The following is a 27663-nucleotide window of genomic DNA, read 5'->3' as shown; positions in this document are numbered from 1 at the left end:
TGAGGCCCTACTAGTACTCCCACAGTGTATGGAGATCCACAGTGCAACAACACAAAGTCTATAAACTGTGTGAGGCTCCAACTAGGGTCCTCATCAGGTAGAATGTCACTGATATCTGCATCCAACCCACTCCAGAAACATTCCTTCAACATAACTTCGTCACAAGGTGCCAGGTGACTGTAAGTAATGAATTCCTCAACATACCATTCGATGGGACGGCCATCTTGAGAAATGGAGCAGAGGAAACTTACGGGGTCTGATAACCTTCCTGCGGAATCCATCCTGAAGGGTAGTTCTGCTGGTGGATAAAGCCGCTGGATCCGGGTTTGGCGAAGTATTCTGTCACAAGCGGGACAACTGAAAGTGAGGATCCAAATGCAAGGCTTTATTGAGCAGATCGTAGTCAGACAGACAGGGTCGAAAACACCAGCAAACATGAACAGCGAAGACAATCCAATAGCGTAATCCAAAAAACAAGCGTGGGTCAAAATCCAGGTGGGCAGTCCAAATGAAACAATGAAATGAAAACAAGAAACTAGAAAACTAAGACTAAGACTGGGAAAACAAAAACAGAACTATGGCTAGGGAACAACAAGGAGACTAGGAAACCTGAGAGCAATGGAAAACGCTTGGTAGAGTCCGCTGGAGCAAAACAATACTTCGCGATGTGTGTGTGTGATGAGCTGGCTCTTATGTCTGATAAACAGGAAGTAACCATAGAGGCAGCAGAGGGAGCAGCAACAGTCAGTGGGGGTAAGGGCTCCCTCTGCTGGCCTGGCGTGACAGTTATTTAATTGTTCATGAACAATTAACAATGTCATTTCACAATACTGTACACACTGTACACACACCACTATTTTGCACTATTTAACATACTAACTGATTCACAGTCCATACTTGTAAATATCATACCTGTTACTTGAATGTCTATATTTATATTGTTTATGTATACTGTCTTTGTTGTAAATTTGTATATTATTATTTTTATTACCTGTATCTTGTCTTGTCAGTGTCATTCTGTTGCACTGTAGAGCTTCTGCACTAAAACACATTACTCATATGTGTCATTCTGATTCTGTTACAGAGAGAGCATCATCCTTGGAGTCATACCTACAGGCGATGCAGGAGGATGCAGATGAGGGAGAAGAATGGCAGCCCCCTTCCAAAAGATCTGTAAAACCAAATTCTAAATACCAGGACAACACTGCCTTAACCAGTCCAGAATCACTTCAGCAGGGGAAAAGGAAAATGTTGCATCTATGTAACATTAGATTCATTTGAATATGGTTTGCACAGTATACCAGTACTGGGAAAATACTGGTATATATTTTATGACAAATGGTACAGTATAAAGCTGGCCATTAAACCAATATTGATAACTACTGAAACATAATTTTCCTTAAAAAACAAAACAAAAAAAACTTAAATGTCCAATAAAATATTCATGAGCCTACAGCGGAAATAAACTGTGTGACTTGTTTGAGACACACTTACCATTTATCTGTCCACACTCATATCAGACAGCTGACAAGACAACTCTGCGTTCAAAACCAAAGAGAAGCACTTGAATTTGGTGAAGAATACACATTTCCCAATGATTTAGTTTAAAGCCCGATGCAGTTTCCCACAGGATTTTTGAGACTTGTGTTGGAGGTTGACATCACATGTTAATTAGCATATTTATGACATCATCACATTGTGTTGTGTGAAATATTCTGAATGGGCCTTTTTCACACTCCCCGTTCGAAAAACGGAAGCTTTAAATTGTTGTGTAAAATAACTTCCGCTGTAGCCTGAATGAATGGCAGTACCCTTAGCATGGGTTTATTTGTTGTGATTAATTAACAATTCATCATAGATGTTTCATCAAAACACGTTAACCACAGTTATCCCATCATTAATCGGGTATGATGAAATGAGGGAAAATTTTATCCACATTCAGAGACAGATGAGTTTTTTTATTTAAAAAAATGCAAGAATGACATACAAACATCATCACATTAAAGAGCAATAAAATTTGTGTTCAAATGTCTTTATGATAAGAGTACATTGAGAAATAATTAAAACAATAAAGATGTCACTATGAAAAATAACGTTAAAACACTGTATTCAGAGTATTTCTTCAGCAGTAACATAAGCAGCCTTGGCCAGATTCTCAGTATTCTTGCTTTTTTTGAGTAAAAAAATGGTCTGTCTCTAAAGCATTGTAAATTCATTCACCTAGCGCTCCCAATCATGAAATAAGCGTCAGAATATCATGACATAACATTTGTCCTCATTTCATCATACCCAAATTAATTATTGAAAACTGTGGTAATTTAATTTTTCTAGCTTACTAATAAGTTATACAAAGGTCAAGTTATACAAAGAAAGATATATTGCATTGTGAGATGAATGTTAGTCAGACATTTATTTTGTGTTTGTACACAAAGATGAAGACTTTGAAGGACTCACAACAGCGAAGCCTTATGCAGAAGGTTCATGAGATGCAGAAAAAAGACTTGCCACAACAACAACATCAAATAAGAGAAGACATACAGGACCTACGATCCTTTGTCATTGAAAGTAAGATCTGCACAACATTTGCCTTATTCACTATTTTAGAAATATTTTAATTCATTTGACATATTCCTAACTCAACCTCAATACTAAGTACTTTTTTTGCGCTTGCATTTTAGAAATGGGAAACATTGAAGAGTCACTTCATTCAATTCAACAAAAGGTTGAAGAACTCAAAGAAATCGTGACTTCTGGACAATGTTCTGTACCATCACAAGAAAATCCAGCTGACACCTGTGTAAGTTTCTGACACATCAAATGCAAGTCACTTCTTTCTTTTGCAGGGGTCATTAAGTTTGAAAAGCTCAGAGAGGCAGAGTCAATACAGATGATTTAAAGTCTTAAAAAGTCTTAAAAAGTAGGGATGCACCGATCCGAATCGGCCGATATGCTTGCGCATTTTGTCAGTAAAGCCGGTTCTGTAATCAGTGGTAAATGCCATCAGGTGCGTGATTTCACGTTGAGCCGTATATACTACACACAGCTCGTCAGTGAACAACGGCTGTGTGTAGTATATACGGCTCAACGTGAAATCACGCACCTGATGGCATTTTCTCGGCCGATTCGGATCGGTGCATCCCTATTAAAAAGTCTTAAATAACGTTATTCTAATATAAGGCCTTAAATAGACTTAAAAAGTATTAAATTCAGTTTCGATAGGTCTTAAATAGTTTGTCACATTTCTGCTAAAATAGGTCTCGATGGAAAATATCAGGTAAAGCATACAGAAAACGCCGTTCTAACAGCATCTTTAAAGGTTGTATCAGCGATTTCTAGCCTAAAACATAAAGTGTCAATTTCAGCTGACCTTTCTTCACGATCCGCTCGCTGCCTGCCCCATAAATTGTCTGTGGAAAAAAACGCGTCTCTCTGGTCAGCCTAGGGTCCGAGATATGCCAAAAAAACAATTGGCGCTATCAACACACCACAGATAACCAAACAGTGTTCCAACCAATCAGCGTCAGGGGTTTGGTGTTGTGGACTTTCCTACTGGTGCAGGGATGTGAGGGAGGCGGAGCGAAAGTCCACAACACCAAACCCCTGACGCTGATTGGTTGGAACACTGTTTGTTTATCTGTGGAAAGGTTGGTAGTGCCGATTTTTTTTTTGGCATATCTCGGACCCTAGGCTGACCAGAGAGACGCGTTTTTTTCACAGACAATTTATGGGGCAGGCAGCGAGCGGATCGTGATGAAAGGTCAGCTGAATTTGACACTTTATGTTTTAGGCTAGAAATCGCTGATACAACCTTTAAATCCATTTTGACCGGTCCCAGCACCCATACCGTAAGTGCGCGAATAGATGTGCATGCAAAAAAAAGTGCGGCTGGCATGATCATGTATTTTCAAGACGCGACTTGCATGACCGCAGTCACAGTTTCTAACGGACTGAAGATTTTTTTTCTCCCCCTGCAGTAGTTACTGCGTCTTCAGACAAAATCGCAGGAGCAGAGAACAGATCCAACAAGCCTTTTTCTGTATATAATGGTCTCAATAATAATAGATATAGTTTGAGCTAGCTGACCTACAGCCTTCGAGATAGTTTTAAAATGTTTTTTTTTTCTTGCCCGACCGAACAAACAGCCTGATTAAAACTGAAGTGACAAAAGAACCAGCGAAGCATCAAAAGGCAAAGAACCCAGACAGCACACATACGTCGGGCCGATGTCGGCCCGTAAGCAGAACGTCGGCCTCATAAACTCTAAGATCTAAAAAGGATCGGCCAGGCGTAGGCGGGTGTAATTTGGTCAGTGCTCTACTTTGCCAGCTCATCAAAGGTCGGCTCTGAGTCGGCTCACGACAGAAGGCCGATGCCGCGTTTTTCTGTTTGAACTTGTACGGTTACTCGTCTCTAAGCAACCCACCAGAGAGATGGCGACTCCCCCGGCAACATCCGTGGCTTTCAGGTAAGTTTTCACTTGAGTTAAATTGGAAAAAATATATTATTTTGTTAATTTTGTGACACTTTATAACTAGTAAGGCGCTTGGTGCACTGTAGTACAGGTAAAAGACTTTGCGTGAGCCCTACTTGAGACTTTGGCTCGTTTCCAAATAAGGTTAACTTGTTTAGCTAACGCTAACGGATTTTATTTTACTGTGTTTCCAGCTGTTTCTCTGAGGGGACGAGCTAACGTTAGACACTGAGCAGCAAAAAGCTTAGTTCAGAGTTTGTTTTTAGTTTTTATTTCAGTAGTGTTACACTTCTTTGTCCTAACTAACATTTTTCGTCGTGTTTTTCACTCTGTTACAGGCTGCCAGAAAGTCTCCGTCTCTACGGTGAGCCAGCTATTGTTGTGGTTCCTTTTTAAACTAATAGTCTGTTTTAAATTCATTATTGGATAATGATTGAATGAGACTAGATTGATAATGTAATGTTTCAATTCTAGATGTTTACTTTTGTAAATACTGCGTGACTTTGACGTATTTTAATTTGTTGAATGTCTAAGTTTACACTGGAGAGGTTGCCATAGAAACGGGGCGGCAGCAAGACACCTGACACAAAACTCCGTCTCTCGCTGCTGTTGTCACTGCTTTTAGGTAAGTTTAGTGCTTAAAATCACACAATTAATACATAAAACTGTTCCTTACTTGTAATTGACGCGTTTCTGTTGAATATTTACTTTGTAGAAATGGTTTAATGTCTTCGAAAAAGTCTGTTAGCATCTCACAGATGAAGTATGCTAACTCTAGAGATTGAGGTCTTGTTTATGAAACTTTTGGCTTTTTTGCTGACAATTTGTCTATGGGTTATTGGAAGTAGTCTCATTTATTGAACCTAAATGGCTGCCAAGTTCAAATGCGTCTTGATCTTGTACGGCACTGGTCGGCAATTAGCGGCCCGCGGGCCACATGTGGCCCGCAAACAAAAATATCTGGCCCGTGAGATTGTTTGAACTATAGAGCAGCTGTCCCCAACCACGGGCCGCGGGACATTCCTAACCGGTCCGTAGCTTACAACATGAGTTTTAAAAAAATGCATGCAAACTAAATAAACTCAATTTAATTTGCAATAATGTCGTTTTAAAAACGTTTTTACATGACACAGGCATATATGCAGTTGTTTGATTGCACGCATGTTTGCATTTTGCAAGGTCTTTTTCCTTACGTCTGTCTGTCCCGTCTTTATGCTTTGCATATTGGCTTCAGCGCTGCGCAGCCTCAGCTCAGCTCACTTCACTTGATCAGTTCTTGGCGAACTGTAGTGTCACACGAAGCTAGCTAAACTGCTAGAATGAGCAACAAAAAGCAAACATCTTTAGAGAATTTCTTTGGAAGGGGTAGAGCTGAATAAAGACCCACTGACGATGGTAGTGAGCCAGATACCTCAAAGAAAAAGAAGGGGCCATTCAATCGGAAATATGACGAGTCATATTTAAAATATGGGTTTGCAAAGACCGGTGACTCGCATGCACCAAGTCCTTTGTGTGGTATGCAGGGATGTACTGGCCATCGGGAGTACCGGGACATTCCCGTTGGGCCGGTGGAGTTATGGGCCGTTCGCCGAAGCGAGAGAGACGGCGCTATTTTAAATTACAGCGCATTCGAAACTGCAAAAAGCAAACGACCTAAAAGTATATTTTTTATTAAGTGCCATTTTGCGGGCTCGTGAATTATCTCATGACTAAGTGTAGACGCCATGTAAATACAAGATTCATTGTGTAGTTTAGAGAGCTTTATTAATTATAACAGAACTTTGTGAGATCTCTAAGATTAGTGACGCTTTTAGTGATAATAAGGGGAGCATGCTTGCACTTTCCAGGCTATAATCCATTCAGAATTTGTATGAAACTTTTGTTTTTCGGACACATGAATGCTGCTATGTTTTGGGAATGACATCTACATATTTATCCTGGGTTCATTCTAGAAATAGCAGTGAAGCAATGGATGGGACAAAAATGTATTTTTCTATTTTTCTTCTCCCAAAACAACTTACCGTTTCAGCTATTAAAATAGTTCAGGTTTGTATTTAATGGCAAACTGATTATATTTAGTTTAGTTTTTTTTTATTTAGTAATTATACTGTTGGAGCATATTTTGTTCGTTGAATATAAGTTTTTTTTTTTTTTTTTTTTAACGAACAGCGCCCAGCGGGAGACTGATCGTCTGTTTGATCAGTTTGCCTTCTCAAATCATCTCGACTTGCCTAAAATAAAATCTATAGATATAAAACAGTTCAAGTATAAAACAATGTTAGTTTAAACGTTAAATATCAGGCGCATGGTTTTTGTAAGCCGCTTTGCTGGACATGAGGCGACAGCGCAATCACTTGCAGTTTTTAAAGTTATCCGTCATTTTTGCTCAAAGGTAAGAGTAATACATCAAAAAAGCGTTACAGCGTTTTTATGAAATACAGAAAACAAAAATGATGCGCTTTCTTCCGTCTCGTTCTTGAACAGGAGCGCTTAACAAAAATAAAGAGAAATTCATGCCTCACAGACATGATAAATATGTCTATAGAAAGCTTTAAATTATTACTTAACGAAATAAAACAAATCGAAAACAAAAACTCTTTATGCAATCCATAAAGATTAATTTCTCTTTAAAGGCGCGTCCAAAAAGAGATCTTTGCGACACTGACTCAGAATACACTAGTTTATTAATAAACAATTCAAACATGTCCTAACTCTTTCCCCCAGACACATTCATTGTTATTTATTTTTGCGGGTGTTTTGTGGCAAGTTTCAGCCTATTGTGTGCGCTTGAACGCGGATTTCTGAAAAAAAAAAAGGGAATCAAACCAGTCCACGGTACATAAAAGGTTGGTCAGTCCGATTTTTAATAAAGTATCATTTATTTTTCTTTTCGTCATCTATCTCAATATGCAAAAACGGAGAGAAAAAAAGCGGAGAGCGTCTGGTGCTGAAATTCCAAAACACAAGTTGTCACTCAAACAACGGACATAGGCGTCATATTATTGTGAAAATTAAAACACTTCTTTCAAACAGGCCAGACATCGAACATTTGTGAAAATTAAAACACTTCTTTCAAACAGGCCAGACATCAAACATATCGGCATAACAGAAATGTGAGTAGCACGAGTGCGTGTTATTAAGGCCTTTATATGACTGTGATGGCACAACAAATATGAACCAATAATAATGCATTGCACTGTCGGAAGCAAATCGGAGCAAATCAGAGCAAATAGGCTGAATCCACTCGACCATGGGCTGCCGGGCTCGGCCCCTGAAACGACAGAGCAGACGTAACCTCAGATGGGCGCGGCCATGTTTGTTCGCGCTGCAGTTCAGAGAGTCCTGTCAGCCGGATTTAAAGCACGTAAATTCATCCGTTTCTCCCGAAATACATGAAAGTAAGTGGCTGGTAAACTGGAAGAGGAATAGAGTGAACCTTTTAGTTACTTAGACTATGTGTATGTGATATGAATACAACACATCGGCAAATTATATTTGAATACATTGCTGTTTGCTGCTTCCATATACATATTTGTGTATTTTACAAACTCCTAATGTCTCGTTTTACTAGTACTTATGTGCATTTAAATGTCTGAAACCTAAAATAAGCGTTATTTGGTTAAAAACACTGCAGTTGTGATTATATGACAAGCGCAGAGCTCGTCCGTCCCTGGCTCAGCGCTAGCCAGCGCGCCAAAGCGCAGTTTGAATTTGTCAGTTGCGTGACGTCACCGAACGTTCTAAATCCCATATGTGGGACCTTACTCCGAGGGGCACAGAAATTAGAATCCCATGTGGGACCGTACCGCTCAGAGGGTTAACAAACATGCAGATAATTAATAGCGCGTACAATGCCCAGTCAGCAAATTTAACCTACTACATCATTCAGCTTGAATGTCTCAGTACGTCTGTCATTTCACGAGCGCCTACCATTTTCATCCTCCCCTATTAGTTCAATAAATTAGCCATTGTTTTGTTTGTGGCCCGCCATGTAATGGCTTGGAAAAAATCTGGCCCGAGGCCAAACATAATTGCCGACCCCTGTTGTACGGTAAACGCATACTGACAAAATATGTTCTTTCAGGGGGACAGAAATAAAGCCTCCACAACAGAAGGGAAGCTCCAAGGTTTCAAAATGTTTTAAGAGAGCTGCTGACAGAAGCAGGAAATACAGGTGAACCAAAGAAGCTCATAAAAATAACTTTAAGCATTTTTCACAATATATTTATCCTATATAACCATGTGTCTGTTAATGTCTTTTACAAAATTAAATATTTAATTATTATAGTAATTTTGAAGCTTTTCACAGCCAAATGTAACTCTACTTAAAACTAAAAACATATTCTGTTATCTAATTGTATTTTTATTTTATTTTATTTTTTATTTTTTGCATTTTACCTGTACTTTAACTTGTTTCCTTCTAATAAACCACCAACTGCATACTAAATATTGTAGTCTCTGTGACAAATGTTTTGTTCCTAGATTCTTCCATGATGATGGCCTGTGGCACATCTGCAGACTCAGAGTGAACCTTCTTCTCCAAAGTGCTGTAAACCAATGATCTAGTAAGTAAAATATCAAACATACACTACTGTTTCGTAAGTTTTGGTTTGGTAAAGTCTCTTCTGCCCAACACAACTGTGTGTATTTGATAAATAATACAGTTAAACAGTAATATTGTGAAATTAATACAATTTAAAATGATTGTTTTCTATTTTAATATAGTTAGAGAACTAATTTATTTATTTGATGCAAAGCTACATTTTCAGTATCTTTACTCCAGTCTTCAGGGTCACATGATCATTCAGAAATCATTAATCATGTGTTTGACTTAATGCAGGAGGATATTTTGATGAATAAAAAAAGTTTCTTTTTTTATTTACAGCATTTGTTTGAAACATAAATGTTTCCTTTAACTTTTGATAATTGATAATGATAAGACATTGATAATTAGAAATTAAAAATATTTTTGAGCAGCAAATCACCAGATTAGAATGATTTCTGAAGGATCATGTCACACTGAAGACTGGAGTAAAGATGCTGAAAATGCAGCTTTGATAAAAAGAAATTAAGTTCACAATATATTCACAAACATCTGTTAAATTGTAATAATATTTTACAATATTATTGTTTTTTCTTCATTTTTGATCAAATAAATGCAGCCTTGGAGAGTTCCGGTTTCGACTCGATGGAGTAGGTTGGAAGTGCCGAGCTCTGCCGAAATATTATATTAATATAGTCATCTGAGCCCTCAAACGTTAATAAAACAAAGACCAAAGGTAACATAAGAACTCCAACAATAAAACTTCTGCTATGAAGAAGAGCTCGCGGAAGGGAAAAACGCAACAAATTCAAAAAACGCTAAGTCCCTTCACAATCAGCAGTCCAATCATGGCGGCTAAAGAAATCACACCGGAGAGTACAATCTCGCTACAGACATTAAGGGAGGAATTGCAGGTATCCAGAGAAGCAGTGCTGATACAGTTAAAAGCTGAGATGACGACTTCGTTTAATGATATCAAAACAAACATTTCCTCTCTCCGCGAAGAAACGAAAGCGGACATTCGTGCTATACACGAGGAGCTAGCCGGCGAGCTAGCACGTCTTCGCTCGGCACAAGCGGAGACAATCAGTAATGTTGAGGAAATTGGAAACACGCTCAGCGAAACGATGGATAGAGTAACGGCACTGGAACAATCACAACAAGCGATCGCTAAAGAATGTAAGACATTGCAAGATAAATGCCTGGATCTGGAAAACAGGAGCAGAAGGCAAAACCTTCGCTTGGTGGGTATTAAAGAAGGAGCTGAAGGTGGGAATATGATCAAATTCCTGACAGATTTCTTTTCCGATGTGCTTGGTGCTGAAAACTTTGCCTCCCCGGTGATGATAGACAGAGCGCATCGCACTCTTGCTCCGAGGCCGACGAGGGATGAGAGACCCAGAGCCATACTCGTTCGCGTACATTATTACGCGGACAAACTCAAGATACTGAATCTTGGCAGGGCGAAAGGGAGACTCGTGTACAAGGGAACCCAGGTACATATTTTTCCAGACATGAGTCCAGAGGTCTCCAGATTGCGCGCGGCTTTCAACCCGGTGAAAAGGAAACTTCGCGAGGCCAACGTCACATACAGCCTATTCTACCCAGCCAGGCTCGCTATCACGGTTGACGGCTCTAGACAGTCCTTTGACTCCCCACAAGCTGCTGAGGAATTCATCAAGCAGAAGATTACTAAAACGAGCTGACTTTTATACAAGTAGCACGAACGGACACTTTATGTTTATAACTGACATAACGTTACATATATACTTTTAGTTTGATGGACTCAAGGGTAAGTTTCTATTTGTTATTAGGTGAGGTAATACATCATTGCATAACGAGAAACGAACGGTCTTAAGTTCACACACTTTTATAAAGCAGGAGTCTTGGAGTTAGTTAAATCAACGGAAGGATGGTTATTATATTTCTTTTATAGTTATTTGCTGTAGATTTAGGTTAATACTCAATTCACTAAGGTTCAGATGTCTTAAATTGATAAATATTAATGGAGGAGCAGAGAGAATTTTGTTTACATTTGGTTCTGCTTTCTCTCCTCAAGCTGTAGAAAACAGCAGTGGTTTTTTTGGTGAATGTGTTATTCCCCTACTGCTTGTTTGGGAAGTGGCAGGGGGTGGGATGGGTAAATGTCAATGTTGAAGAGTTCGGAGTTCCTACAAAGTATATGTATACATGTTGTTGTGTTTTTTTTTTTTTTTGTTTGTTTTTTGTGGATGTTTTCTTTTTCTATCTGTTTTTCTCCCTCTGTTATGTGGAAGTGGGGATACTCATCCAATTACTGTAGCCTCTATCAAAATAGACTATTATCAGAAGTATGACGAGGTCCTTTAAAACTCTTGAGGCGGTTAATGTGCAGTTTGTCACTTGGAATTGTAAAGGTCTGAATGGTGCTGTGAAAAGAGGTAATATACTGGCTCATCTCAGGAAGTTGGGGGTGGATGTGGCCTTTCTACAAGAGACACATCTTAAAAATCAAGCGCACAAACAATTATATAAAAACTGGGTTGGCAATGTGTTTCATTCAAAATTTAATTGCAAGTCACGTGGAACGGCTATCATAATAAAAAAAGGTATTCCTTTTACTACAACTGATATAATTTCTGACCCAAATGGTAGATATATTATTGTAACAGGGAAACTTTACAATACCCCTGTAACACTGGCAAACATCTATGCCCCCAACTATGATGATGAGAAATTTGTGAATTCAGTATTAGCAATTTTACCAAATCTACACAGCCACAACTTAATTTTAGCAGGAGATTTTAATTTGGTGATGGACCCAGTATTAGACAGATCATCATGTAAACAGCAGCCTGTATCAAAGTCTGCCAGACTAATCCAGAACTTTTTACAATCGGAGAATATAATAGATATTTGGAGATATTTAAACCCAACTCAGAAAAAATATTCTTTCTTTTCGCAACCACATAATTCTTATTCTAGGATTGATTATTTTTTCTTGGACTCTAAGTTATTTTCAGCAGTAAAAGACATTGATTATGAAGCCATTGTTTTATCGGATCATGCCCCATTAAAATTACAACTGATCTTCCCAAATAGACATACTTCCAGAACCTGGCGAATGGATAACAGTTTACTAACTAAGGAAACGCATGTTAAATATATAAAATCCCAAATAGATTTTTATATGCAAACTAACAAAACTCCAGAAGTCTCTAAAGGCATGCTATGGGAGGCTCTGAAAGCCTTTTTACGTGGACAAATTATCTCTCTTCAGGCACATCAGACTAAAACTCAGAAAGAGGAAAGACAAAAATTAGCAAAACAAATTTCAGGAATAGATCATCAATACGCAATATCTCCTACAACTGAACTTTTAACAAAAAGGATAACATTGCAAACGGAATTTAATGTTTTATCATCAGCCGAGACTGTTAATTTAATAAATTTCTCTAGATATAAGTACTATGAAAGTGGGGATAAAATAGGAAAATATCTGGCACATCAGATAAGGGTATCAGAAACATCAAAATTAATAACGGAAATTCGTACTAGCTCTGGTTGTATTACAAAAGATCAATTAGAAATTAATAAAGAATTTGAGCAATTTTATATAAAATTATATTCAACTGAATCAAAAAAAGAAACCAGACTCTTCAACAACTTTTTTGATAACTTAGATATTCCCTCCATTAATGAAAGTGATAAAAACTTATTAGAAGAACCTATTACTTTGGAAGAGGTTAATTTTGCAATACATAGTCTACAATCTTCAAAGGCACCTGGTCCAGATGGATATACATCAGAGTTTTACAAAACTTTCCTCACAGATGTTGCTCCTCTTCTTCTAGAGGTTTTTAATGAATCGTTAGAGAGGGGTCTTCTTCCAGGCACATTATACCAAGCATCAATTTCTTTAATACATAAGAAAGGAAAGGACCCACTTGATCCAGCATCATATAGACCAGTGAGTCTATTAAACGTAGACAGCAAAATATTAGCTAAAATTATGGCCATTAGGTTAGATAAAGTACTACCAACTATAATTCATGAGGATCAGACGGGTTTTATTAGAAACAGACAAATGGTTCACAACATCCGTAGATTATTTGATATAATATATTCCTCTCATTCTAGATCTCATTCAGAAATACTTATTTCGTTAGATGCTGAGAAGGCCTTTGACAGGGTCGAGTGGGATTATCTCTTCTCGACCCTGTCGAGGTTTGGTTTCGGTACTATATTTATTTCATGGATTCGGCTCCTTTATACATCCCCAATGTCATCAGTACAGACCAATAAACTCAGGTCTGATTACTTTAGGTTGACTCGTTCTACTAGACAAGGTTGCCCATTATCGCCAATGCTTTTTGCACTAGCAATTGAACCTTTGGCGATCTCTCTACGAAACTTGACTGGTTATAGTGGGATTGTTCGAGGTGGAGGGGAACATAAAGTATCATTATATGCGGATGATTTATTATTATATATATCCAACCCATGTAAATCTGTTCCTGAGATAGTATCTGCTTTAAAAATATTTGGACAAATATCGGGGTATAAACTTAATATGGAGAAAAGTATACTATTTCCAATTAATAATTTAGCTGATCGGCAACCTTTTGAAACCCTACCCTTTAAAACTTCAACCCAGTTTAAATACTTAGGGATAAACGTTACTAAGACATTTGTAGATCTGTATAAAGAGAATTTTCTTAAATTACTGGACCAGATAACACAGGATCTACAGAGATGGTCTCATATTGCGATTTCATTAGCAGGTAAAATTAATATAATAAAAATGACCATCCTTCCAAAATTTTTATTTTTATTTCAATGTATACCAATATATATAAAGAAAAGTTTTTTTCACAATCTTGATAAAATTATTTCAGAGTTTATTTGGAATAGAAAGATACCCAGAATAAGGAAGACTTTTTTGCAGAGACCCAAATCAAAAGGCGGAATGGGACTACCAAACTTTCAGGTCTATTACTGGGCGAGTAATATTAGGATGATGGCCTACTGGTTACAAAAACAGGCCCAATTATGGGTGAGCATAGAAGGGGCTAACTGTTATCCTTCCTCACTTTCAGCTTTACTGTTTTCACCTCTGCCTACTATACGTCCTGGGCTGCTAGACAATCCAGTAGTTTCGCATACACTCAAGATTTGGTCCCAGGTCCGAAAAATTTTTGGCTGGCAAGCTGGTTCTCTCCAAAGCCCCCTCATAAAGAATCAATGGTTTGCTCCCTCATTTAAAAATACAATATTTGATGACTGGTTTGGAAAAGGAATTCATAGTTTTATAGATCTATTTATTGATAAAATTTTCCCATCTTTTGAGCAACTACAAAACAAATACAACATACCTCAGTCTCATTTTTTTAAATATTTACAGGTACGTAACTTTGTTAAACAAAATAATCCAGTATATCCCAACTCTCCAAATCAATCAGTAATGGAAATGATCATCTTACATGATCCTCATAAGAAAGGAGGCATTTCATACATATATGAAATGCTCTTTCAGTTGACAAGCACATCAACTCTAGAGCACTTAAAATCCTCCTGGGAGGAAGATTTAGGTGTAGAAATTACAGAGGAACAATGGGAAACAGCCCTCAAACAGATTCATAGGTCATCGGTATGTGCAAGGCATGGCCTTATACAATTCAAAGTAATACATCGGTTACACTGGTCTAAGCAAAAACTCAATAAGATATTTCCGGAGGTAGATCCTTCATGTGATCGTTGTGGACTTGTACCAGCATCATTGGCTCATATGTTTTGGAGCTGTTCAAAATTATCAGTTTACTGGAAAGATATCTTTCTGACATTTTCAAGGATATTCCAAAGACCCATTGAACTAGATCCACTGATGGCGGTTCTAGGTATTGTAGAATCTGAGATAGCTAAAAACAGTGCTGAACGAAATATGGTTTCATTTATCTGTCTACTAGCACGAAGGTTAATACTATTAAACTGGAAACAAAAAGCTGCCCCTTCATATATTAATCTAATGAGGGATGTAATGAAACATTTGGAGCTGGAGAAAATTAGATGGACCCTCAAAAAGAAAGAAGAAAAATTCTATAAAATTTGGCAAGCGTTTATAGATTATTTTAATGATACAAATGCTATTGGAAATGGATAAATTGACCATCTGAAACAAATAAACATTTAAACTAAGAAGAAGATTAGATTTAAGGAATCTAATCACCCCCCCCCCCCCAAAATAAATAAATAAAATTATATTATTGTACTTGTTCAGTTATTTCTTTTGTCATAATATGTATTATCTGTTTTGAATTATTATAACTAACCCATAATGACTCATATTACTGAACCTGCAATAGAAATCCATTCTGGTAGATTTTAAAATATGCAGGCTATAAGATAATTTCGAATAGTTGCATGCTTTTGAGGAAAAAACAGTGAAACTGATTGAAGGTTAAATGTTTTTTTTTTTTTTTGTATGTGTATGTTATTGTGAACATTGTTTGATGGACAATGGTATGTGTGAATATGTGTTTGTGTATGTTTTGTAAGTTTTGAATATAAGGAAAAAATCTAATAAATAAAGTAAAAAAAAAAAAAAAAAAATAAATGCAGCCTTGGTGAGCAGAAGCGTCTTATTTCAAAGACAAACTTTTGAAAGGAAGTGCACATTACAGTTATGATGTCCCTCCCACTTATAGGGCTAGTTCACCTAAAAATGAAAATTCTGTCATTAATTACTCATGCTCATGTTGTTCCACCCGTAAGACCTCCTTTCATCTTCTGAACACAATTTAAGATATTTTTGATAAAATCCAAGAGCTTTCTGACCCTGCATAGACAGTGAGGGTAACCACCACAGTCAAGACAGAGAAGGGTAGTAATGACATTGTTGAAATTGTCCATGTGACATCTGTGGTTTAACTGTAATTTTATGAAACTCTGAGAGTAATTTTGTGCACAAAAGAAACTAAATTTGTATTCTCGTAGCATCATAAAATGAAGGTTGAATCGCTGATGTCACATGGACTATTTTAATAATGCTTTTACTACCCTTCTGTGTCTTGACCGTGGTAGGGCCCTTGCTGTCTATGCAGGGTCAGAAAGCTTTCATATTTCATCCAAAACATCCTAATTTGTGATTTGAAGATGAACAAAGGTCTAACAGTTTTAGAATGACATGAGAGTGAGGAATTAATGACAGAATTCTCATTTTTGGGTGAACTAACCCTTAAAATGATACTGTGGCATATGTAGTCCATTCCGTGTCTGTCCCCTGAATACTGAGGGCAAATAATATTTTTACCTTTGCTTAAAGTATAAGTTGCAACATTTTTGTATTTAATTCTTTAACTTTAAAACAGTCTTTCTGATAATGTCCATGGGTCAGGTACAATCTTTTTGTTTAAATTAATTTAAAATACACATTTTTAGCTAAGCATTCACATAACATTGCACTACAGTTATATGTAATTTAAATAAATCATCTTTGGTCTGAAATAATATGAAAAGCTGCTATGCTAATCTTTCTCCTTTTGCTTTCCTGTTTCTTTCTCTGGATGCCCATCCCAAGGTTACCAGAGGTTGCGCCAGTTCAAGATCGAATCCAGCCTTACTTGTGAAGACTTCAGAAGACCGCAACACTCAAGTCTTCAGATGATGCCAGCTGTACATGGACATACAAAGCTGTGAAATATTATCCTTATATTGCCTTTAAGGGTATCAATTTTCAACCCGCTTTGTATTATTGCAGTGTTTCTAATATCTGTAAATGAGTTATGTGTACCTATAAATCCCTTTTTACTTATACTGTAAGCAACACTCTGCAGGATGACTCATAATGAAATGATGAGTTTTGACAAAAACACTTTTTGCATCAACAAAATGACAAAATACTGTGTTTTGCGTCATGCAGTAGAGTTTTGCTGACACATAAACAGGGTATCTCTGAGAAAGAATAAACAACTTTTATATATATTAACAACTTTGTAACATACAAAGTGGATTAAAAATTGTTGAACTTACCCTTTAATAATGTTAAAGGATTGTGTTTAACTGAACACTTCACTAGATACTTTAGTAAGGTTTTATTAGAAAAGATTTTAAAATATGTATCATATAACTTAAAACATTTTAACTGCTTGTTTGCTCGGTTTTTATTTTGTTGTAATATTGTACATCGGTTTTTGCCATGAAGATAGATTCGATTCTGATGTGGCAATAAAAATAGATAATTACCTTTATCTTTGAGCTGCTGTCATATGGACATTTCTTTGTTGCTAAAAGATCTTTCCCAGTAAGTCTCAATCACCTGGCTGATTAAAGTTTTTTTTTTTTTTTTTACATTGTAACCTTGGAAAAATTGATTTTCTGTAAACCTACTTTGAAATGATAAGTATTATGAAATGTGTATATAATTATAGAGCAGTTAACCATGGTTTTTCAGTAGCAAAACTGTAGCAACTATAAGTATAGTAAACAATTTATTTTTTTTTTTTTTTTTTTTTAAGTTCATAAGGTTTTGATGCCATGGTTCTACTATAGTTGAATTGTAGTAATACTAAAGTAAAACTGTGGTAAGCATGACTGTAGTAACCATAGTTTTTTAAAATCATAATAAATGTGGTTGCTATGGTTTTACTGCAAATACTGTAGTAATGGTTAGTTTTGTACTTACTGTGGTTTTAATGCAACAGTCATTGTTAAACGGTTATTGTAGTAAAAATATTGATTTAGTTTTTACTATGGTTTTACTGCAAATGCTGTGGTTAATCTTTGAAAGAGTGAATGATTCTCATTTGTATGTCACTTTTGATACAAATATATCTGATAAATGTAAATGTATTTGTATGTTTAATGTCTACCTTGAAAATGTTAATAAACAAGCAACCATTATTGAGAGTGGTGTCGTGTGTATTGTTTTATTATAAACCAGCGGCTCCTGCCGCGGGTGGTACGTTAGAATAGGAATGAGCGAAACGCCGGTGAACCGCGCCCACGCCGAGCAGCCGGGATTTAAAGCTGCATCGGCCGAATGTCGGCCGGACAGCATTTGCGATTAAATGCCGACATCGCGGCGACGTCTTGCCGATTAGCAAACGATCTCGGAGCGACATCGCGCCGATGGAATTTTGTAAGTCGGGACGACGTCGGCCCAACGTATGTGTGCTATCTGGGTACCTACTCAACAGCCAAATCTCGTTGAGTATGGATGTGTTCCGCCATGTTGGCGTTGTCATGTGACCTATGACGTTATAACAAGCGCAACATAAAATGATATGAGCGACGGATTTAATTCATCTATCTGTAAACATTTTGATGTTGATGAAATTTGCTTATTTTGGATTGATTGAAGTTTTTATATTTTTAACAATACTAAAATGACTAAAACCCCCAAATTTGTTGTCTTGAATATGTTAATGGACAAAATTGTGCTAAACTAGCTTAGATCTGATTTGTTTTCCTTTTTCTTGCTGAATTTCTCTCTCCTTTCATCCCTGAAACTTAAAATAATAAATAAATAACAAAATCAACAAATTAAATTTTTAATTCATTGCAATTTTATGAATATTCAAATATATTTAATAATTTTTTCTGCATCTAATCTTGTACTTTGTACGCAAACCTATTATAGTTATGTTTTCTGTCATGATTGTTCTTTGTTAAAGATACTTAAGTCTTTCCCTGAGTTTGTATGGAATTATTAATTCTGCATTAATAATAATACAAAACTTAGAGCGACAGCGACACCTCATGGCATCAGTAAAACAGCAACCCTACCTAGTACGCTTTCCTCCATGTTTGCAACATCTGCACAAAGGAGACGACGATCAGTTGCTCAAAGATCTTACCTTTGGAGAAGACTGTTGATTTTACATTCGGAAAATGTAATGGCGCTTTTCCACTGCACAGTACCAGCTCGCCTCAGCTCGACTCGACTCGGCTGTTTGGTTTTCCACTGTGTAAAAGTTGTACCTGTACCGGCTTCCAGGTACTTTTTTTCGTACCACCTCCGGCGAGGTTCCAAGCGAGCTGAGGCGAGCTGAGACGATACTAAATGTGACGTGAAAACACAGCAGACTGCTGATTGGTCAGAGAGAATTGTCACTATTCACTGCGTCATCATTGCACGCGCCAGCAATAGTACCCAGAATAACCCCGCTATTTTTAAAAAGTTTGGCCAGAGATTGCGTGACATATCCAATCCATTACATATTATGGCAACTCGGAAGAATACGCCGTGGTCAAACGAGGAGGTGCAGACAGCGGGTGTGTGTCGCGTCACGGCAGTTTCCTGCAGCGTCGCTATGACAAACCAGGTACTATTGTAGAGGTACAGGTACAACTTTTACACAGTGGAAAACCAAACAGAGCCGAGTCGAGTCGAGCCGAGCCGAGGCGAGCTGGTACTGTGTAGTGGAAAAGCGCCATAAGTATTACTACTTAGAAATTAAAATAACTTTAGACTGCATTGCTAGCCCACTCCAACACGTACCAACAATAATAATGATAAATGCTGACTAATAATTAATGATATTTTTAGTTAAACAAGCATAATGTTGTTGTTTTTTTCAATGAAGTAATGAATAAATGCATACGCTTATGAAAATGTTATATTTTATTTACTGACAACAACAGTAAACATGAATAAATTAGTAAAATAATAAAAGTAACCATGAACATAAATAAATACACATGGAACAAAGCTTTATTTAAACATTTGGTCTTTAAGTCTTTTTCTACTGAGGATGAAGAGACCACTGCAACATCTGGTCCAGATGAGGCAAAGGGCAGGTGGAGTGATGGAGGGTCTCATTTCCAGGATGCTGCTGTGGATTTCTCCTTTGTCACTGCACACACCAGTCTACAGACATTTCAGATCATACAAAGATGCACAAATATAATGCAAAAGCTGTCATTTTAACAGCACAATGTCATCAGATCTCTGTATAAGAAGTTACAAAATGATCAATCTTTATATTAAGTTTCGGATTTTACTTTTCCCCAAAAATGCTGAAGTCACCTTTCCTTTCAGGTCCTGCTCCACCACAAAAGATCTGCAACAAAGGCAAATAAATCAAGAATCAGAAAAGTTCTGTTATTGCTCTGTTTGAAATGAGTTGGAAGTTCAGTTAGGCCTACTATATGTACATGTGTTTATTTACATTACTTACATTAATGTAAAGCAGTGACAGTGAATTCTCACATAACGTCCATCACTCACTCAGATGTTTCGTGTTGTGATGTGCTCTAGAACATTTTCCTGTCATTTGTTAAGTAGACATTAATGTCTTTAAAATGTATGTTTTATGTAAATTCGCTTTTGAAGACGTGCATGTATTTCCTGGAGCTTAATGTTCTCTATACGTCATGTTTTAACAGCGAAATCACAAATATATTATACTGTATAACACCTTGGCACCTTATGCAAATCAACAGTTTACTATAAAGTAGCTCAACAAATATGATTTTTAAGACAGGGAACCGTGTTTTGGTTGTAATACTCACATTTGTAAACACCCTCGTTGCGGTTCTCAATCACGTTCGATGATGACGTTTTGGCCTCCTGTGGACTCCTGGGATTGAAAAGTATCCATTGAAAAACACTTCAGAATCTGGGCTGAAGCAGTAGGACATCCGGGGATTTCTCGCCTACTCTTTTATGAATACTGAGGTTTCGACCGTACTTCTTTCTTCACATACTCTTTTTTCCTACTATATAGTAGGTAAGTAGGCATATTCGGACGCACTTTAAGTAGACGTACGCCAGAATCTCGCTGGAATTAGTGCATTCGCCTACTAATTCTCGCCTACTCTTTTATAAATACTAAGGATTCGGACATACTTATTCGCTCGCCTACTGCTTTTCCCCACTATTTAGTAGAGAAGTAGGCGATTTCGGACGCAGCCATCTTCTGTAAGCATGGTATCTGCATATGTACTGGGATTAGTTGTTCATGCAAAAACTACTAAAGATTCATAAAACACTAATATGTTGCATAGGTATCAAAAGATAACATAAACCATCTTCATCTAGATCATCAAAATACAAATTCAATGAGACCAAACAACTTATATGTGTGGTTACAGTCCATAGTGATCTATCATAACACACGCATAAAAACATTTCACAGTACAAAAGACAAAATAAATGAACAGTAATAATATACAATGATCCGAGGATGTGTGTTCGTTCATAGAAAGGTTTTTCTAAGAATTAATGAAAGTCGTCAGTTCCTATGGCAGTATGTGGCCTTTTTTTAGAGTATTAGTTGGGGAAAATTTTCTCCACATAGTTTTGAGTCATAAAGTATATATGGTCTGGCAGAGGAGTCCTGGATGCCATAGTAAGACCATTTGTAGACATCATGGCAGCCAGTGTTGTGGATTGGGTGAAGGGGGACTGTGATCATTTGTTAATCTAATGAAAAATTGATTATTTGGTAAATCTAATGAACTGTGTGTCTGATTGGTCCGGATCCTACATTGTTTTTTCCGGGCAAAAAAAAGGTAACAAAGAATGTCGGTTTGAAGAGTAATTTACGACAGAATCAGATGTGGCTCAACCAATCAGAATCAAGGACCAAAACTGTCCGTTTTATACATTTTGGTTGAAACTCTTTCCACACTGAGGGGATCTGTCAGACTTCTCTCTATTGTGAATTTTCATGTGCCTGTTAAGATTTCCTTTATGAGTGAAACTCTTTCCACACTGTTGGCATGTGTAAGGCTTCTCTCCAGTGTGAACTCTCATGTGAATGTTAAGGCATCTTTTACTAGTGAAACTTCCCACACTGTTGGCAGGTAAAAAGGTTCTCCAAAGTGTTAATTCGCCTGTGGGCATAAAGGGTTTGTTTTTGATTGAAACTTTTCCCACACAGATGGCAGGTGAAGGGTTTCTTTACAATGTGAACTTTCATGTAGTTTGTAAATTGTAATTTTATGCGGAAACACTTTCCACACTGTTTGCAGACGTAAGGCCTCTCCCCAGGGTGAACTCTCAGGTGGACTCTAAGGTTTCCAGGATTACTGAAACTTCTTCCACACCGTTTGCAGATGAAACACTTCTCTCCTGTGTGAACTCTCGTGTGCCTTTTAAGGTTTCTATTTTCACTGAAACTCTTTCCACACTATTGGCACGTTAAAGACTTCTCTCCTGTGTGAATTTTCATGTGGAGTTCAAGGTTTCCTTTTTGAATGAATCCCTTTCCACACTGTTGGCAGGTGAAACGCCTCTCTCCGGTGTGAATTTTTATGTGGACTTTAAAGTTTCCTTTGTGACTGAAACTCTTTCCACACTGTTGGCAGATGAAAGGCTTCTCTCCAGTGTGAACTCTCATGTGGTCTTTAAGGGTTCCTTTTTGAGTGAAACTCTTTCCACACTGATGGCACCTGAAAGACTTATCTCCTGTGTGAATTCTCATGTGACTTTCAAGGTTTCCTTTGGTACTGAAACTCTTTCCACACTGTTGGCAGATAAAAGGCTTCTCTCCGGTGTGAATTTTCTTGTGGACTTTAAATTCTCCTTGTTCATTGAAACTCGCTCCACACTGTAAGCAAGTGAAAAAACTCCTAGTTCTTGTCTTTTGAGGTCTTTTTTGTGTAGAAGTATTTTCTGACTGTAAGGAACAAAATGATTTTTCTCCAGTTATGAAATCATGAAGATTCTCAAACTGATCTTTCTCTTCAGTTTCATTCAGTACTTCTCTCTCCTCTTTCAGTGCTGTTGGGCCTAAGGTGGGAAAACAAAGAAACAAAAGTTAATGCCACAAAGCAGGTAACACCAAAACATGTAGATACTGTATGTAATGCATGTATGCTAGATCTTATATCATGGTGTCCAAACCTGATCATAGTAGGCTGGTGTCCTATAGAGTTTAAGCTGGCTGCTATACAATTTATTCAATCTAATAATAGTTTAGGAAACCTAGATATAGACTGATCTCAATTATGATGTACCATTTTTTGTCTTCTATGGGATCAAATCCAACAAATACAAGAAAGGCAAGGAAAATGGACAAACTCCCCACTCAACCATCAGATGAACAATTTATCACACAATAATTCTTTCTGAGGTTTTATTGTGGGGCAATGATGTTAGCCAATCATAAAAATCCCAAACACGTTCCTGGAGCCCCCCCAACACTGCATGTTTTTCATGTTTCTCTAATTAAGTGATTAATTAACTGGTTCAGGTGTGTTTGATCTGGGTCAGAGCTAAACTTTGAAGGATGGTAAATCTTTAGGAACAGGGTTGGGCACCCCTGCACTAAGACCTAAAATGGGTGACAAATGGTCAGACAAAGGAGAGATGCAAAATGTGCAGTGTTGGGGGCCTCCAGGAACATGGTTGGGAACCACTCTAGAACTGACCAAATGGAATGCATTGATATTACTTACCACTGAGACTCTCCCACACAATTATTTAATTTAATTATCACTTTAAACATAAAACTAAATAGGAAACTCAAATAATACAAAAAATAATAAAAATCATAGACTACAGACAACTGTATTTAATGTTTTGTGTCCAAGATTTAATGATGTTGTTTTAAGATATATATTAAAACACTACAAATCTAAAATGAGTCTTTAAGGCACTAAATTAAAACTGAAGTAATAGAAAACAGCCTAAATTTTAATGGACTATAACGTAATATAATACTAGAAAAGCTACAGGCAGGTGAGTTTTAATTAGGGTTGGAACTTAATTCTGCAGGACGCTGGCTCTCCAGGACCGTAGTACGTCCCCCCTGCTCTAGAGTGAAGCTCAAAGACAGGAGCAGCCGAACAGGGAGGGGAAAAAAAGCCTAAGAACCTGATATGACTGCACACAGAGCTCACAGAGAAGAGACCTTAGCTCTCAGATCAAGAGAACAATGCTCCATCCGAGACTGGTAGCTTTATCAGGCATTACATGCAGACAAAATGAAAATAACATTGAAAATTTGAAAGCTCTTGGAGACACACCAGTTCTGTTGTGGATTTTGTTGAATCTATTATTTCTTTGTTGTAAAATCTGACAATGTTGTGTTTAAAATAAAGGATACATTTAAAATGTAAAATCTTCACTTAATATTACCTTTTTGTTTAACTTAGAAAATCAACATTTGAAATAATTTGGATATTCAGAGAAAATAGGATTCTTGCTCATATTTTAAAACTCAAAGCATGTTTCTGTATCAAAGAGTTTCTTAAATCGATCTCTATGTACAGTCTGTCAACATTTGATCTTCATGCTATTATTAAGTGCTACAAATCTATTTTAAAGACACAATAAACAGCATGATTTGCTAAAGCAGCACTCTGTGGGCATTCAATCATACGGACGCTGCTGGTGTGGATCCAGTCAGGTTTCACTGCTAAATTATGGTAGCCTAATGTAATTTGTGGTCATCTATTTATTTATTTGTTTATTTATTTATTTACTTTATTATACTGCTATTATTTTAATTATTTTTGTAATTTCTTCTCTTTATCTATTTTATATATTTTGTTCCTTCTTTCCCTTTTTCCTATTTTCCCTCCTTTTTTATATTTTTATATATACAAGAAACAGAAGTGTACAATTAATAAATTACAATCTTACACCTCACATAATTACAACTAAACTTGTTTGTGCTTTTGTTTTTTTTATTGTCAGACTTTCTTTATATTTACAGTACTGTTTGTAGACAGCATGCAGTCGCCAAATACGATTACTCACATTTCAAGGTTTGCTTTGTGCAAAATTTATTATTTTCTTAGAGACTTTTGCATATTTACCAAAGTGCTAGCCTAGAAATCAAATATCAGATTTAATTTTACAGAAAAAAAAGTAAAAAGCCAACCAACCAAAACCAATTAAAACCAACCTGTTTGTTCATCAGTATCTTCATGTTTGACTCTAAATGTTTCTTCACTCTCCTCTTTAATAAACTCCATCTTTGTTTGTTCCTCAGTTTCTTCATGTTTGACTCTGAATGTTTCTTCAATCTTCATGTCTTCACTCTTTAATAAACACCATCTTTATAATAGTGTGTCACATGGATCTCTGTTGATTCTCCAGGAGTTTTTCTGTGTTTGTACACTTTGTCCTGTTTCAGATGAGAAAAATTAATAGAAAGAAAAATCAAAGCAAGTCAGTGCACTAGTAAGACAGTCAGAGACAAAATATATACAAATTACACAAGGTTCAAATTTTGGTAGGCTATTTTTTTTATTTACGTTTGGTATTCGATTATTTATCATATCTATTATATTACACTTTCATGAAATCATTCTCGGTTGTGATTCACTCGTTTGTGTTTCACTCGTTTGTGTTTGTTGTTGTCGTTTGTATTAGTGTTATGATTTTAGTGAAGTTAAATGTTTTGAAAACAAAATACCTTTAATACACCTGCAGGAAAATGAAGATCAGGAGACTCTTGTTTGAGCTGGTCCTGTGTGTCGCTGCGGTCATCCAGACTGACTAAAACACTCAATCACTGGAGTTTTATTCAGGTTTCAGGAGGCTGTTCTTACAGATGAAGACAAAGCTCTCAGATCATGATCTTAAACACAGTATTCAAGGGATGTGAGCAGATCTATACTATACTCTAACTATAGCACTCATGATCACAGAGATCAGGGAAAGACACATTCACACACAACTCAGGTCTTCATTAGCATTAACAATCACAACAATTAAAGAAATGAGGCAGAAGTATCAAGTGCATCACAGATAAAATATGACAGTGTCATTTTACATTTGTATTCACACACACCTAAAGCAAAAGATAGTCATTTACAACTGAACATCTCAGCTAAATTTCCTAAGCAATAATTTTATTTCAACCAATATAATTGTGTCTTTTGCAGTAATGATTGTCACACCTATTCGCCTTATTCACCTCGAACGTTCCATCGAGCCTGAGGGGTACACTAACCACTTCCGGTAGTTCTCACAACGCGATTCATTACACTATCGTTGTCAACAAGCAATAGCAACATGCACCTAGCCCTGTCTGGCTTTGCTAATTTGAAACAAGATAATATTTGAGTAGATATCAATGAAGCTTATGTGATATTACATCAACTACAGATAACATGTTAATGAGATAAAATCAACATGTTATTTTCAATTAGACAGGGAAAGGTGCATTGTTGATATAAACTCATAATGAACATTTAGCAAGCTGGTTTAACTGTGGCACTGCTCTGCGAACTGAGCAGTTTGTCCACTTAGCACTATGACAGCTGTATGTTGTACGGTGCCTCATTTTTCCGCACCGAGGGAAAACACCTAGCCCTCACAAATATGCGTGATGGGCTCCTATTAACTGTCGATTAAATACATGTTAAGTGTTAAATAAAATCTAACATAGTACAAAGAGTCAACAACTCCATATCACAGCTAAACTTAAATCAAACTTTATTTATACAGCACTTTTCATACAAAAGTAGCACAAAGTGCTTTACAAGATAAAAACAATTAAGTATATTAAAATCTTCACACACCCAAGTATTATCTGATTATAATAATAATAATACTTTTTATTTTTAAAGCGCCATTCAGGACACCCAAGGTCGCTATATCATACTCTCCATGTCGTTACAAGCTAACTTAGCAGAAACAGGTAAATTAGCGTCCATTCATGCCTTCAATATCGTGGATAAAACCTTCGATCCAGTTACTGTATCCCTTAATTAATACTGCCCGGGGGATGTTGCAGTCGGTACTGGCCCACTGCTCCACGTTTTGTATCGTTAATTCGGGCAGACAGGAGTTTCCATTGCAGCTGAATCTCTGAAGATCGTATGCGCATCAGTCATACTTCCGGGTTTGTGTACCCCTCAACGGCGTTCGAGTTTTCATAATGGCCGCCAGGTGAATAAGGCGAATGGACTGTCCTTGTGTGTGTTTTTTTTTTTTTTTTTTTTTTTTTTACAATGTGCTCCTTGTCCTTGTTTGTCTTTATTTGGTTTTCCTGTCACTGTTTCCATTGTCTGGATCAGAACGATAAATGGCATTTACATTTTAAAATGAATATATTTAGCTTTAGGAGTGTGTGAAAGCTTTATTAGAGTCGCTGAAAATCTGGGCAAATTCCTGTAACTGCTGACATCCTTTGCATATTTTATCTTCTAATGACGATCCTGAAATCTGTCTAAAACTCCAGTGATTGAGTGTTTTAGTCAGTCTGGATGACTGCAGCGACACAGTACCAGCTCTATCAAGAGTCTCCTGATCTTCATTTCTGAGTTTACTACGGGTCTAACTGGATATTGCAGGTATTTTGGTTTCAAAACTTGTAACTTCACTAAAATCATAACTCTAATATGACATTATTATGCTTTTTAATTAATGCACTTCTAGAGATTGAGTTTCTAGTAAAGCAGGTATTGTATCTTGTATTTATTAACTGAACTGTTCACTGTTAATAAGGGAAGATGAGTAACAACTGAATATGTTTGCAAATTTTGCCAATTAAGGAAACTAAAAAAAGGTAATAATCAATTAACCATTTTCCTTTACGCTGCAATTTTTTTTTATTTAAAAACAAAATTGCTTACATAAAAGAACATTACCACTGAAATTAAAAAAAAAGATCAAATACAGACCATATTATTATTTCCATCCAATCCTTACAGAAGATTTGTTCATTTTCAGTGTGGATCTGCTATTAATGACTTTTGTTTGTAAATA

General features: G+C 36.7%; 1 pseudogene; it reads right to left on the bottom strand.

The window, feature by feature from the left end:
* LOC141338195 (uncharacterized) overlaps positions 1 to 27212 on the bottom strand; it is a 103881-nt pseudogene extending 76669 nt beyond the window's left edge.
* Between the last annotated feature and the right edge of the window lie 451 nt (positions 27213 to 27663).

The sequence above is a fragment of the Garra rufa genome, chromosome 7 (genome assembly GCF_049309525.1).
Source record: "Garra rufa chromosome 7, GarRuf1.0, whole genome shotgun sequence".
NCBI lineage: Eukaryota > Metazoa > Chordata > Actinopteri > Cypriniformes > Cyprinidae > Garra > Garra rufa.
This window is presented reverse-complemented; position numbering and strand designations above follow the sequence as displayed.